The sequence below is a fragment of the Myotis davidii genome, unplaced genomic scaffold (genome assembly GCF_000327345.1).
Source record: "Myotis davidii unplaced genomic scaffold, ASM32734v1 scaffold438, whole genome shotgun sequence".
NCBI classification, from domain to species: Eukaryota; Metazoa; Chordata; class Mammalia; order Chiroptera; family Vespertilionidae; genus Myotis; species Myotis davidii.
The window spans coordinates 5,013,771-5,030,137 of record NW_006290031.1 but is presented as its reverse complement, the minus strand read 5'-3'; positions in this window follow the sequence as shown (position 1 = coordinate 5,030,137).

Genomic DNA, 16,367 nt, shown 5'->3' with positions numbered 1-16,367 from the left:
ACATATACGTACTATGTAGTAATCTCTTTTATCAGTCAAGGGGAAAATGCAGCAGTGGCATACCAGGCAGTGGTTTTGCCTGTGGAACTGGAGAAAAGTGTTGAAATTATGTATACATAAATAATTGTAAACTGTCGACATACGTACTATGTAGTAATCTCTTTTATCAGTCAAGGGGAAAATGCAGCAGTGGCATACCAGGCAGTGGTTTTGCCTGTGGAACTGGAGAAAAGTGTTGAAATTATGTATACATAAATAAAATTGTAAACTGTGGGAGAAATATAGCGATGCATTAGAGAAAGCCAAAAGGTAAAAATCAACTTAGGGCTGATATGCCTATAATCAGAATTATGGCAAGAACCTTAGAGAAGAGGCAGGTGACGCACCTGTGGCATGAGAGTCTGGCCTCATCTTGGGGACAGTGAGGTCTGGCGTGCTGATGTGTTAACTGGGCATTCCAGTGGTGAACTCGAAGTAACCGGAGCCAAGAGAGAAGTCTTAGGTGGTTCAAGACAGATTTGAGAAACATGTCCATCACAAAAGGGATTTTTTGTTTTTACTTGACTCTCTTGCTGCTCTGACACATTCATTTAGAATTTATTTTAGTGTTTAAATTTTTGCCCTGTAAAACGCATTGTTTTCCTAGAATAGAAGCCAGTTATTTAGTTAGCTATTACATTCCTTCTGGTCTTGGAAAAATAGGCATGCTCATTGCAGTGGGAATCCTTCAATTTATAATATTCTGAAAAGTCAAAATAAATGGCGTTTTTGTTTATAGTGAAAGCATTAAACTACATAAAATGTTATTAGGAGAAACACTACCAATCCTTGAGGCCACAGAGTTAATCTCTCACATTTATTTATTTTTCACATAGATTGTAAACTGGGACAAATCCTGCCATATGATAGTTATGTGTAGTTTCTGGTATAAACTGAATATAGTTTTGGGACTAAGGCTATTCTTCAGGCAATAGTAATTCTATTCATATTTGTGTTGAAAATATTCCCATTAATACAAGTATATCTATAATAAAATAACAATATTTCTCTCTAAAACCTATTTCTCAGTGTCTTGAGGACAGATTTCAGCACCTTCTTGAAGTAAAAGGTTAGGGGTTTGGTTGGGGGATTATCCTTGATAAATACACTACCATGAGTAGAATTTTCTAAGTGTTTAGGTTCTTTCCTCACACTATTCCAAGGAATTTTTTGACATCTTCATTTATTTTTTAAAGTGCAGATCAGTATTGGGATTATGTTTTATTAAAAACAGCCAGGCAAACAAATTAGAACCACTTCCAGCTGTTTGAGCTTGCACATTGAATTCAGACTCTGGTAAATGCACATGTGCCCTGATAAACAAGGCTAAGAGCCTAAGACTGTGTTCTTCCCTGTTTGGTGTAGTTCCCTGAGAATCTATGTCTCCTTCTGATTGTGTGTGTGTGTGTGTGTGTGTGTGTGTGAGAGAGAGAGGGGGGGGGGGAGAAGAGAGGGGGGGGGGAGAAGAGAGAGGTAGTTTAAAATCTGGCAGTTTTAATCTTTGATAAAGTACTTTAGCCTATTAAGAGAAAATATATTTACTTTTCCTTTAGATCAGTGGTTCTCAGCCTTGGCTGCACATTAGAATCACCTGGGAATCTTTTCAAAATCCTGATTTCTGGGCCTCATCCTCCAGAAATTCTGTTTCTTTGGTATGGGGTGGGGCCACAACAAAGAAACAGAATTTCCAGAGGATGAGGCCCAGAAATCAGGATTTTAAAAAGATTCCTAGGTGATCCTAATGTGCAGCCAAAGTTGAGAACCACTGCTTTAGATTATGCCTGAGAACTTACCCATTTAACTTATATTCATTCTCTCTGTGCATAGTGACTTGCACATGTAATGTGAATTGTATAAATACTGTTGGCTTAATGAATAAGAACATGACTCATGCCATTAAGTAAAATCACCTTTTAAAATATGTCCTAGATCCTTAACTTACCACCTATTTTATATAAACAAATAAGGAGTAAGTGTGTATTTCAGCAAGGTTAGAATGGGAGCCAGTGTTATAGCACTGAAAAAGCAACCAAGACAGGTGGGCATGTATAAAATAAGAGAAATGTATTTCCCTTTGAGTTCAGATGATGTATTCAAGTATAGTCTGGAATCTAGGATATCTTTTGAAGCAATAACCAAGGCTCTACCGTATTGAGCCTCTGAAAAATGCACAATTGTCCCATGTTCACTAAGGTTCATTAGCTGTGAGGAACCTTTGCCAAACACCTGGGCTGAGTCCCTACTCAGACTCCCTTTCCTTCTACCTGCCTCTAGCAGGTCCCTGTGGGCTTTCTTGATAATTAAATCTGCCTGGCCTGGTTTTCTGAGTATGGTGTGATTAAAAGGGACAGATGCCAAGAGGAATACAGGGCTCTGACAGGGATGCTGGCGGCAAAGGCAAGGTTCTCAGTGGTGAATGAGTCCATGTGCCTGCTGCGCTGGGGGCGTATACATTTTGCAGTGAGTGAGAAAGTTGCCTTGGGAGTATCTTAAAAATCTTAACGAAGGTGGGCCATATTGACTTCTGTTTGCTCCTTCAAGTTCAGCTATGGGTTTCAATAGCAACAAAACTTTCCAACACTGTACTTCAACAGACTCTACACTTTGGATAGGTAGAATCTATCCCAGAACAGGAAGGACTTTTAGCCTGCAGTTTTAAGAGTAAAGTGATACATGGTGAAGACAATAATACCAGTGGCACATTCACAGGTGTGACAAACATGATAAACGTGTCTTTTTGGAACCTCAACTAAAATGTAATAGCCCTGGGGTTTCTCCTATGTGCCTCTGACAGAGAAGGCGTTTCTATTGCACCTACAAGTGGCTAACTTCCATCCACTGTGGTAACTTTTGGTGATGCTTCTGCAGTCTCCACCCCAAGCCACCCCATCTCCTCAATGACATCAGGTCACCAGCAATACAGGATAATCATTGGGGTTCAAAGCTGGCATCGGAGCTGGTAGACCTCCTTGTGCATCCTCTTATCCTTGCCACAGCAATCAAATTAGTTCTGTTAACAGCTTGCCAAATCAGCCAGCCTAGTAAACTCTGCTGTCTTAGAAAGGAAATCTAGACATTCATATTGGTTCATACTGTTTTTCCTTCCTCAGTGTGATCTTGGGGACTTTGCCAGGGAGTTTGATGGCTGTCCTCCGATGATGCCATGTGAAGTCTCTAATAAGCTGACATTTCCTGTTGCTGAGCTGCCATGTCTGAGGGCCAAGCCAAACAGTGCTTGGACTTCTTGGATCCCAGACTCTGTTTTTGTCTCTTTCTCTTCCTTCTCCTGACCCAGTCCTCAGCAATGCCAACCCTCTGTTTCTCCATCTCGTCTGTGTAGATGTGCAGTACAAAGGTCAGATGGCAGGCACCGCCTTCCAGCCAGACTGAACGTGCTGAACACCCCTGAGAACAGAGCCACCTGGGCTGTGGTGCTGGCTGGAAGGGTTTCTGCGAGTGGGAGAGGCCACTTTCTGGGAAGACAAATGGGAGCATGTCAGTTGGGTTAGAGGAAGAGTCAAAAAAACAAAGCTCTTGTGACTATTAATTGAAACATATGAGTAAAGAATAAAAATACAGAAATTAAGAAAGTAAAAGTTGGGAGTAGGAAATTAAAGAACATTGCCAGCTTAATTGGCCTAAACTCTCATTTGCAGTGGCTCTTACTGTATCACAATCAATGGTAAAATATATCTTCAGACCTAAAAATGAGAATTTTAGAGTTTGATTTTGTTTCTTAATATGTGGGTTAATTCATGTTAGCAAGGCTGTTGAGTTGACCATCCGCCTCTAGGTTGGAAAATGGCACCTCTGGAGTTGGGCAAGTATGTGTGACCTGTGTAGCTCTCTTCAGCAGCCTAGTACATGAGCACTCTAGGGTCAAGATGTTGGTATCTTATGTGATGTTGGCATCATAGGAAAATGTTTTGCTCTGTGTGTGGTGGGGGTTGAAACGAGGTGATACATAAAATACAGGGAGAATCCAGGATATGATTTTCATCCAAGATTTTGAATAGTAACATACCTACTGTATAACATCTTAGCCATGGTATCATGACCTTAAAATGTAAGCAACTATTTATCATCTTCCCTCAATTCTTTTCACCAAAATACCCCTACAGAGAGATATTTAGATTCTTCTAATTCCCTCATTTTGCTTCCTCTATGTTAGTGCTTTTCCAAGTGTCAGGAAATGTATTTTTTTTTATGCAGTGAGAAATCAGTATTTTTCTTGAGGATGACCATTTCCCCAGAACTAATAGAATCTGACTCCTTCCTCTGTGTGGCTTCGTCAGGAAATCTGGTTTTGCTCAATATAGCAACATCAACTTTGTAACTGAATAACTCACATGCTAATAATTGCTGGGTAGTTTTCTCTAAATTCATAATCTGGTCTGCAATGGTTCTTTCTCTTTTTCTTGTATTGGTTTTGATGGAGTAGCAAATCAAAATGCCTAATGGGTCCAAGCAAGTAACATAAATTAGTGAAGGAAGTAATCTACACTAATAAAAGAGAAACATGCAAATTGTGTCACTCCACTATGCCCAACAACCAATCAGGATGAGTATGTAAATCAACCCAACAAAGATGGCGGTTAATTTGCATATGCAGGCACGGAGCAAAGACTGAGGGTTCCGGCCTGAGCGAAGACTAAAGATGACTGAAGACTGAAGATGACTGAAGAGGTTTGCCTTATCCACTGCGGCCAGAGCGAAGGCCTGGTTGCCGGGTGCCGGAGGAAAACGTGCTGGCAGCTAGGGGAAGGAAGGCCTATTGCACAAATCTCTTTGTGCAACGGGCCTCTAGTTTAAACATAAAAGACATTAAATTCTGGGCTTTTGGGTTTGTAAATAGTAGGCAGGGGCAATAGCAGGGGATCCATATTTGGGGAAATATTATATTCTGACTTCAGAAAGGTCTGTAGATAAAAGAATTTAATGGAAAATTCCTTCAAGGAAGCTGATCAAAACCAGTTTTATTCTTGCTTTGAGACAGTGTTTTCTTAGTACTTATTTAATTAGCGTTATACAATTTTATCCTCACTTATTTTCTTACTAGGGGCCCAGTGCACAAATTCATGCACCTCGAAAGGAACTGTGGGCCGCGAGACTGCAGTGGGCACAGGGGCAGGTCTCAGCCCATCCTCCATGTCCTTGCCCAGCCCCTCCTGCTGTGGCCCCTGGGCCCCTGTCTGCTGGCAGCCCCTGCTGCTACCACTCCCACATGCTGATGGCACCGGCCACACTCACACCCGCTGATAGCACAGAGCGATTGGGACTGGCACTGTCAGTAGGTGCAAGTGGGACTGGCGCTGTCAGCAGGTGCGAGTGGCGGTTGCTGCCCTGATCACACCTCAGGAGCAGGGGGAGGTGGAGAAGCCCTGAGGGGCAATCAGGTCGACAGCTGCTGCTGGCATCTGCTGACAGTGCCGAGTGATCTGGACTGGCACTGGGCACCGGCAGCAGATGCGAGCACTTGGTGGGACCACAGCAAGTGGGAGCAAAGAATTTTCAGTAACCACCAGAGGCTTGCCTTGATGACAGCGACTGGTGCCCCGCCTTGGTCTGGCAACTCCACTCACCTGCTCTACCATCCTGCTGCAGCTGATGACTGCCATGTTCCATGTTCTGCTGCCTACTGCCGATGCCCGCCATGTTCCACATTCTACCCCTGGTGGTCAGCACACATCATAGCGACCGGTTGGTTGGTTATTCGGTTGTTCCACTGTTTGGTCTATTTGCATATCAGGGTTTTATATATAGAGAGAGAGAGATGCATGTTATATTACAAGGACCTTTACATGACTATCTGTCCTTTTACCAGGCATTTTACAATGGGAGAAGCACCCATTGGATGGCTGGTAAATTATTTAAGCTTGCTCTTTTCTAAATAATATTACCTAGAAAATGGGGATTTCAGAAGCCATTTACATTAAGGTACCGACCTAATATAAGTTTGAAATCTATATTCACAGGGATTTTGTCTGAAATTTGTTCTCACTGATATAAAAAGAAGGTGAATAAATATAAAAATCAAAGAATACTTGTGCTTGGGTCATATGCGGGGTGGGACAAAAGTAGGTTTACAGTTGTGAGTGCATGAAACATAGAGTTGAGTCTTATTATTTATTAATTACTAGAGACCCAGTGCATGAATTCGTGCATGGGGGGGGGCGTGTCTTTCGGCCTGGCCGGCAATCGAGGCCTATTGGGGGGCCTGCCAGGGGGAGGGACTCTGGAGGTTGGCCAGCTGGGGGACAAGGGACCGTTCGAGTTTGGCTAGCTGGGGAAAGGGGCTGCAGGAGGTTGGCTGTGGGAGTGCACTGACCACCAGGGGGCAGTTCCTGCATTGAGCATTTGCCCCCTGGTGGTCAGTGTGCATCATAGCGACTGGTCAATTGATTGTTCCGGTCATTCTGGTTGTTTGGTCATAATGGTTGCTTAGGCTTTTACATATATATATTATATTATTTTCCAAATAAACAACTATAAACCTATTTTGCCACACTCTGTGTAACATAATATTACTGAACTAATCACAATATATATCATGGCACTTTTGTCACTATTTTTCTTCCTTTGTATTAAAATAAGAGATGAGATGGCAATAAATAATCTGTGGTATTTTTAAGAAGTGAAGAATGTGGAAATCTAAAGTCATTGTGTATAGAAAATGCATAAGAAACTACTCTGAACTGGAGCTGGTCAACAAGATACATGTGCAATAAGTATAAAAATTGAAAAAAAATTATCAAGTAAAATTATACTTTTATCTAAAGCAGCGGTTCTCAACCTGTGGGTTGCGACCCCTTTGAGGGTCGAATGACCCTTTCACAGGGGTTGCCTAAGACCATTGGAAAACACATATATAATTACATGTTGTTTTGTGATTAATCACTATGCTTTAATTATGTTCAATTTGTAACAATGAAATTGGGGGTCACCACAACATGAGGAACTGTATTAAAGGGTCGCGGTATTAGGAATGTTGAGAACCACTGATCTAAAGTGTTGAAGAGGAAGAAATTCTTATGTGATTATACGCATCTTGGAGGAAGAGTGAACTTCTGGGAGTTGTCAATGACTCACCTTACCATAAAAATATATTTAAATAATAATAATATATTTATTTCTGTTTCAAGTTCCAAACTTTAAAAATATATAAGGAGTATTCTGCCTGAAAACTACTAAATAGAACATAAAAAGTCAGCTATAAGTAGTGAGAAATTTTGAAGAAGACTTAGCAGCAGGTAAGGATCAAATACTGCGTGTTGTATAAATCTTGTTTTATTTGTAGAACTTTGTGAAACATTCTGAGATTCACTTGGTTTCAGTTTCAAATAATCCTGAAACTCAGGGAGGTTCAACAAAAGCGTTGCCAAGGTTCATGAACTTTCATTAAATGTGGGCTTATTTTAGTTTTTTTGGAAGTTGGACTGGTCAATAATTTTACCATGTTTAGACAAGATAGATTCCTTTAAAAATAAAAACTTGCAGATGATAGCCAAAGGATGCTAAAGTGCAAACAAATTCATGCTTTTTATCAATATAATCCAGTGCAATCTTTTCCACTTTTTAAAAAAGTTTTAAGTCACTTTTGGCAGAGCTAAAACATCTTAGTTTGCTATTCTATGTTTTCTGTATAGAAATCTCACCAGAATTAATACTTGTGATACTATCTTTTGTGAAAAATCAATGTGTGCACATGTGTATTTATAGAGCAATGATATCCATATTTATTATTCAGTTACTTTTTATAATGCCTTACAAGTGTCGTATCATTTAATCCCTACTATAATTCTCTGTGGTAGGTCTTTGAACAGACAAAAATAAGGTTCAGAGGAGATTAAATAATTTTTCCAATGTCATGCCACTAATAAATTGCAGAACAAAAAGTTTAACCCAGAGAAAATAACAGAAACAAAACTCTCAACTACTATAATTTTGTGGCAGTTAGTACTAGCTACCCCAAATCTGTTCTATCCTCCTTTATTTCTAAGATGCTGGTAATAATGGCTGAGCTGAAAAATAGAAGGAGCCTGGATGTTTGATAACTTTATATTTCTCTATACCAGCCTCGTTCTTCCTACTTCAAGATTTTTATTACCCAAGAAAAATAAATAACTTTACTTATCTCAACTCCATTATATTCATTTCTAAAGGAGCTAATCATATTGCTGTTCACATTGACCTATCATAATTATAGGTGTAAAAAAGACAGTCAATGTCCAACACAAAATCCAAATGGATTTTTTGCTAAATCGGGCAGAGTTATACTGTTAAGGCAGTCTTTCAAAGAAAGAGAGCTGACCTTACATAAGGGCTTGGGAATCATGGTGTTTAAGGACTGATGGACTTTCAGAAGCAGTGGTATTTAGAGGTTGGCTAATTTTTTAGCTTCAAAACTGACTATCTCACTGAGACTATGGCTGATTAGTTGACGTGTAAAATATATTCACTTCGGTGAAGCTGCCACTATTTGGGCGACTTCAGAAACAACGAGTTGTCACTGATTAGCTGGCTTTCAGAGGCATGGTTACAGAAGTGAGTTTTCATTCATTTGATGGAGTATTTAAAAATATGGTTCAGGTGGTTGGTCACTTGTTGCTATGGCAAGGAGCAGCCAAGTCTCCTAGGAGGACAGAGATTTCTTCTTGTCAATATGGTTGGTACAAATAGGAGGAAGACCACCTAGAAGTCACAGTAGTCCTGGAGTTCTTAGACTAGATTTGGGGCATCCTTATTCTTATGTTTTGAACTTATCCTAAAGTTAAGAGGCATCCATATTGTTTCTTGTTTGGTTTGGTTTGTTTTTTAGAATGTAACCTACTCTGCATTTTATACTATTGATATGAAAAACCCTGCTGTTATGTGATTAGGTAACTGAAGTGCAGAGACCTTGGAGAGGAAAGAAACTTTAAAAATGTTTTTTTTAAAAACTGGGTTCCAACCAATTAAATTACTTTCATTAAAATAATAACAAAATCTCAGCTGTTTCTCAGTCTTTACCTGATATATTTTTTGAAAACCTTGAAAATAAAATGTTTATTGATTATAAATATGTGATGTAAATGGAATTTTGAGATATTTATTTTAAGATGATTCAAAAGAGGAAATAAATCAGTCATTAAATTTTGGCTCTAATATACAGTTCATTCTAATGTAAGCATATATACTTATTTTCACTTAAGTCTATCAATACATAAGCAATAACTATGTAACTGAGCATATTTTTAGAATAATTAAATTTAGTGTGCAAAGTTAGCTTAGAATAAATAATTTTCCACAGTAGACTTTAGTACAGGATTTCAATTTATGGCTTATTTTTGTCCTTGGAGGTCACTTTGTTATGTATGTTGCTTTTAGAAAAAGGAATTTCAAATTGGGTAAAATCATTCTGTTTGAATTTTTAGTAAAAGCAATCTTACAATGCACATATGAATTTTCTTAGAATAATAAAAGAAGTAAACAGTAGGTAAAATTTAGAAATCACTAATAAAATGGCAATACTTCTACAATTAGAATATTAATTTGATTGCTAGTTAAACATTAGCAGTCTTTGAATGCAACATGTTACTTTGATTCTTTGCTATGATATCTCACACTGTTTCTGAGCTTGAAGTTAACTTAATGAGTAGCCCAGGAATATAAAGTTGTCCACTTACTTTCGTCCTCTGAAATGGATATGCATATTTCTGGGTCAGATATTCCATTGTCATCCAACTTGCTTCTACTTCAGCTGCAGATAAAGATCATTGTTAATGGTGCACGATGAGAATGGCTGTACTACAACATGGAGAAGGGCAGAGTACTAGCATCCCTTGACTCTTCCTGAATTTGAGTAAGCATGACAGTTGATGGAAATTAGTATGGAGAGGAAGAAAGTTGATCTATTAATACATATAACTCATTAATTGAAATAGTCTGGTGTCCGTGATAAAGATACCCCAGGCTTGAGTATTATCTACATGGTACATAAAATTTGTCATAATTATAAAAATATTTAATAAGCAGTTAATAACTTAGTTCAAATTCAGTTTTCTAATTGAGGTGCAAGCATATAGATTTTTTTTTCCTTACATAAAAAATTACTAGTTAGCCGAAACCGGTTTGGCTCAGTGGATAGAGCGTCGGCCTGCAGACTGAAAGGTCCCAGGTTCGATTCCGGTCAAGGGCATGTACCTGGGTTGCGGGCACATCCCCAGGAGGGGGTGTGCAGGAGGCAGCTCATCGATGTTTCTAACTCTCTATCTCTCTCCCTTCCTCTCTGTAAAAAATCAATAAAATATATTTTAAAAAAAATTACTAGTTAAAAAAAGACATAATGCTTTGATTCAGACTCATTACACTTTTCCGGCAGCAGTCATAAATAGAAGGTATACAAGGGCATGTGCCATTTTAAAATCCTGTCCTGTTTTTATTTTCCTTTCAGTTCCACTTAACAAATGGGAATATTTAAGAATATTATATACACATTTGAATGATTTAAAAAGTTATTCAAAGAATGTCTTTGATTTTTAGAAATGACATATACAATTTAAAATCAAGCAGCTAAAGACAAACTTTTACAATGTTAGAACAACAGACTTTTGTGGCTCCTTCAGTTTTAAAACTTGAACATCATGCTAATAAGTGTCTTGTTAGAATTTTTTTTCACTACTGTGAAGATTTAGAATAGGAAGTATATTAAATGGTTAACAAACCATCCCTCAGTGGAGCAACTATAGAAATTCACAGCTGCCTGAACATGAGTTCAGTAAGGTTTATAATAAGAAAATTATAGTTATTTACTCAGGAAATGAAACTAGCCAAGTGGCAGGATAGCTCTCTGAAACAGATGCATCACTTCAGTCTGCTATTTATTGCATGTGTGTTTCCATTTATCATGGTTTCCTGGTCCCTTTGTAGTTCAACCCTGACAACTGTAAATCAACAGAAAAGAAGAGACACCGTGGTAAATCAAAGTGAAGAACAATTATTTAAATAAGTGGAAAACACGCTTGGTATTGTGGTTACCAACAATTTGTATAGCGTTTAACAGGAAAATAGTACAGTCTCCGACTGTGCCAAGAGTATCAGCAATGGTATTTTTAAAATCATAAGACCATTTCGTTACTTGGCATAAATAAATAGGAGAGTGATTAATGTATGGAAACTATCAATTGCATTGTGCTTATTACTAAGACATTTTAAACGAAATTCCTTAATCTGTAAAGCTATTTTTCATTCATTCACTTAATCAGTTCCTGGTTTGGGTAGTAACTTCATCTTTTACTGGTCAGTCCTATCACAGTAATCTTGAGTTTCATTTGGAACCCTGTGCTTGGCTAGAGCATTCATCAAAGCTAAAAACATTCTGTTCTTGACACTGATCCAATTGCTTAACCTCTACCCTGGGGGATTTGTATTAAATATAACACTTTTGTGCACTGTGAAATTTCTCTTTGTTTAAACAGTACTTGAAGCATATCCTGCATGTAATACACTAAAGGTAAATGGTGGTCAATCATGTGTTCTTGAAGGCTGCAGGTCTGTCAGTCTTCAATTTAATCACAGTCAGTATCTGCGCTTCTTTTATTTTCCACAAGAGAAACATTCTGAGCACAGTGCTGGCTCAGTAAAGCTACAGGATGTACTGTGTGGCTTAGTTCTTACATATAAGTCAAAACTAAAAAACATTTCAAATTCTACTATAAAGCATCTTTTTTTTTTAAGTCCTGAGTTTTAAAGTACTAAAATGAGACTGAATCAAAACCGTTGTTTTGACCTATCATGAGTATCTAACACATGTCTCCCTTCCAGGATTTTCCATGTTGTTTGACAGGCTTCTTTATACTTTGTTTGAAAAATATAATAAGCTTAACAATAGCACATCTGAAATGAAATCAGTGCAAACACTCGTCTATATAAACTTGACAAGTTCAATTCACGGAAAAAGCTGAAATGTCAACAAGGTCTTGGTCAGAAGGTTACAACATTTCCCTGCTATAACTATTATTATTATTTTATCTCTCTTAGCAACAGATTATGGTTTGTTTAAGCTAAAGAATTCTTTAGGAGGCTGACATCGAGATGATTTAGTGCATAATATGGCTTGTGCTTGTTAAACTACAAAGAATTAATCCCACTAGATTTCACAAATAGCACCTGCTCAAGCCTGCTAGAGTTGTCTGTCTACATGGAATGCATCAGAGCAAAATTTGGCAGGACTGAAAGACCGAATTATCAAAAACTCCAGAGTGTTTGCTGAAAAAGAAACCTGTTCTCTTTTTACCAGTGGTTATTTGCTTGGAAATTAACCCTGCATTAGCCAATTTCAAGTGACAGAGTAATCACATGATTTTAAAAGTTAACATTGTAAGATACAAAATAAATGGTATTAATTATTCTGAGTCTCCTAAAATTTCTTTTAAGAGGGACTTGGAATCTTCTAGAGTAACTATGGATACAAAAATAACAAGTGCATCATTGAGTATAAAAAGTATTAGTCAACTTGGATGTAAGGAATTTGGCAGGTCAGTCAGCAGCTTTTTCTAGTACATGTACTAGTTTGGCCTTTCCGCTGTGCAAATTCTCCTGTCTCTTCTTTTAAGGGCACTGACCCCATCATGATGGCTGCACCCTCATGACCTTATCTAACTCTGTCTCGCCAAGGACTCATCTCAGAATACCATCACAATGGGGATTAGTGCTCAACATAAGAATTTGGGGGAGACAGTATAATAATAAAAGGGTAATATGCTAATTAGACCAGACGTCATTCTGGACATCCTTCTGGCCGAAGCCAGGGCTGGAGGGAAGCCCGGGTCCCAGGTGCCAGAGGGAAGCTGGTGCCAGCAGCCGAAGGAAGGAGGACCTACTCTTGCATAAATTTCCTGCATCGGGCCACTAGTTTAGTTCATAATAGTGCATATGTATATATTTGATAGAAATATATAGATTAGAAATAGATCATTTAGCAATGAGAATAGGGCTTACAAAATATACTAATTTTTGTGGTGTTTAATTAAAAATCATCCCCAGCCAGTATGGCACATTGGTTGAGCTTTTATCTATGAACCAGAAAGTCATAGTTCGATTCCAGTCAGAGTACCTGCCCAGGTTGTGGGCTTGATTCCTAGTAGGGGGCATGCACGAGGTAGCCGATCAATGATTCTCTCTCATCATTGGTGCTTCTATCTCTCTCTCCCTTCCTCTTTGAAATTAATAAAATTAAAAAAAATCATAATGTTAGAGCATTTTTCTTATATCATTCACATTTCTTATATAAAAGCCAATATTTTTCTCTATAGTATATATTGTCTCCTCCTTGAATTTCTTTTTACTAACAAATACTAGTAGTAATACTAGTAGTAACTAGTAAGGCAAATAACCCAATTACTGTTAATACTAGAATCAAATTATTTTTCTCTGGAAAGTATATTTTTCTGTAGTTTCTTTTCTAGACTCAGAAAAAAAAACTGCAAGTGTTATTATTCAAGAATGGCAGATAATATTTGAATTTTCATTTTATTCACTCCTTATGAGAGGTTAGAAAATGTGTTGAAACCTTCGTTAGAAATACTGTGTAAAGTCCGCATTCTTTGGCACTCAGTATAATTAGTATGTAAAACATGTTGGGACTGAGCTCTTCTAATATGTCAAGCTGCTTTCTGGTATTTAGTGAACCAACAGCAAAAAAAGTTTCTTTTTTTAAGTATTTTTTAAATTGATTTTAGAGAGGAAGGGAGAGGAAGAGAGAGATAGAAACATTAATGATGAGAGAGAATCATTGTTTGGCTGCCTCCTGAATGCTCCCCGCGAGCCCGCAACCTGGGCATGTGCCCTTGACCGGAATTGAACCTGGGACCCTTCAGTCCGTAGGCCAACTCTCTATCCACTGAGCCAAACTGGCTAGGGCAAAAAGGTTTAATTTTTATGTGAGAGAGAAAGTTGTCAATGTCTTTAATGTTTTAAAATTACCTAAATCTATAGCCTCAGATTTGGGAATCTCACTTTCTGACCTCACCTTGCCTTGTTCTAGCTCATTCTCTCTAATACATATAGGTAGAACTCAGCTTCCTCAACAATCTGCACTCCTTGAACCTGCTTACATTTTGCGTCTCTTCTTAACTACCCACTTCCATCTTCCTCTGCTTATGTTCTGTATTAATTATTGTTATCACCCTCCCCATACATCATCAACTCCTGATTCCCCTAAACTTTTGTCATGTTTGTATGGCAAAACCCAGACCCTTGTTAAACCTATCTCTCTGCTGTACCTATTAAATGGACTGGTTATTATAGACTGCAAAACCATGCTGTCTGACCTTCTTTTAAATTCATGATACAGATTTGGACTGCCCATAAAGCTACTTTACTATCCTGGTTGTTTCATTCTCCTAGTCGGGCTGAGGAACATTTTACACTTTCTTCTCAAATCTCCAATAGAGCCTCAACATCCTCAGTTTCAGTTTATCTTATTTCACATTTGACTAAATAAAAATTGAAGTAATCACATGCCCCACCAGCACATCTTCACACCAACCTGCATTGGTATGTACTCTGCTCCCCTCCATCTACTGTTGTTCCCATTTAAAACCAACTCCCCACTGGTACAAGAATCTCTTAATATACGTTCAAATTAAAATTTGATAAAGAATAGAAATTTTTTTTATAAAACAAAGTACTTTACCTAGCAACAAAGTTTTAGGTTATGTATTTTGTTGTATTTTTTAGAGAAACCTATTTTAGATCAGTTTCCCAGCAATTTTTCCTTTCTTATTCTAATTTTCTGCACTCTAATTTCACCATCTTAATCCAATCATTCCCACCTGAATACTTTCCATTTTAAAAACATTCTTTTGTCTCTCCAGCCTACTGCAGCTGACACCCCATTTATTTGCTTACCTTTACAGTTACGTTCTTTGGAAAGGTTTTCCATACTCATTTCTTGAATTTTCATGTTCTCTTAAACCCACTCCAATCAGTTTCAATTATCACTTTACCAAAACAACTATTGCTGAAGTCACCAACCCCCAGGTTGCTAAATCCAAGGATCACCTCTTAGACCTCATAATTCTTTATTACCAGCTACAGTTGACTCCTTCCCTCTCTTGAAACATTTTCCTCATTGGCCCTCACTCTGTTGACTCTTTAGCTTCCCTTTCTCAACTCATTCTTCAGTAATTCCTTAAGCAGTAGAGTGCTTCAGGTCCCAAGCTTTGAGCTTCTCCGGAGTATGCCTTAAAAATTATCTTGATGTTGTTCATCCCTAAGCTGCAAACTCAAAACTGGTATACTGATTTGTTTTCACTAAAAATTTACCTGTCCTACAGTTCTCATATGCCACCAGTTACTCAGACAGTGTGACAATGTAATAAAATTTGTTTTTTAAAACATCGCTTTTTTAAGAGCAGATTTGATGTCAGTTACAAAACTAAGGATAGCATATGAAACCAATCAGAAAGAGTATATTGTTCAAAAGAAAGTAGTTGGAAATATTTTTGTTTTGTTTTTCTTTTTTAAAAAGATCATGTTAGATCCTCACTTTACTACACAACAAAATACATCTCAAATTTATTTAATAATAAAATGGAAAAATAAAAGCATCACGTCTTATTAAAAGTATGTTGCATCTCAGCAATGTGATTTTATATTCACTTAAAAATTATATTTACTTAGAATATTTAAAAACAATATATTAGCTTAGAAATAAAGATGAAAAATTATAGATTGCACATTTTTATTAATTTAATATTTTCATGTTTCTCTAAAAAATACAACAAAATACATAACCTAAAACTTTGTTGCTAGGTAAAGTACTTTGTTTTATAAAAAAAATTTCTATTCTTTATCAAATTTTAATTTGAACGTATATTAATTTTAAAAAAGAAAGTTTTAGCCTGGCCAGTGTTGCTCATAGACCTATAAATCAGGAGGTCACATGCCTGGGTTTTGGACTCCATCCCCAGTAGAGGGCGTGCAGGAAGCAGCTGATCAATGATTCTCTCTCATCATTGATGTTTCTATCTCTCTCTCCCTCTCCTTTCCTCTCTGAAATCAATAAAAATATATTTTAAAAAAGAAATTTTACATTATTTCTTACAAGGGAAATGATTTCTTAGAAAAGAAGGAATTTTTTAAGGCACACTAAATACAAATATAATAATGACTAAATTACCAGCATTATGAACAGGTTCTTGTTTTAAATGGTAACAAGAGGAACTGAGGTAGACTCCTAAAATAGGATGACCAGGGAAGGTTTGTAATGAGTAAATTAAGGTGATTAGAAAAACCTCAGATAGGATGTCTGTTAACTTTAGAATTTTGCAGAAGATAACAAGTTT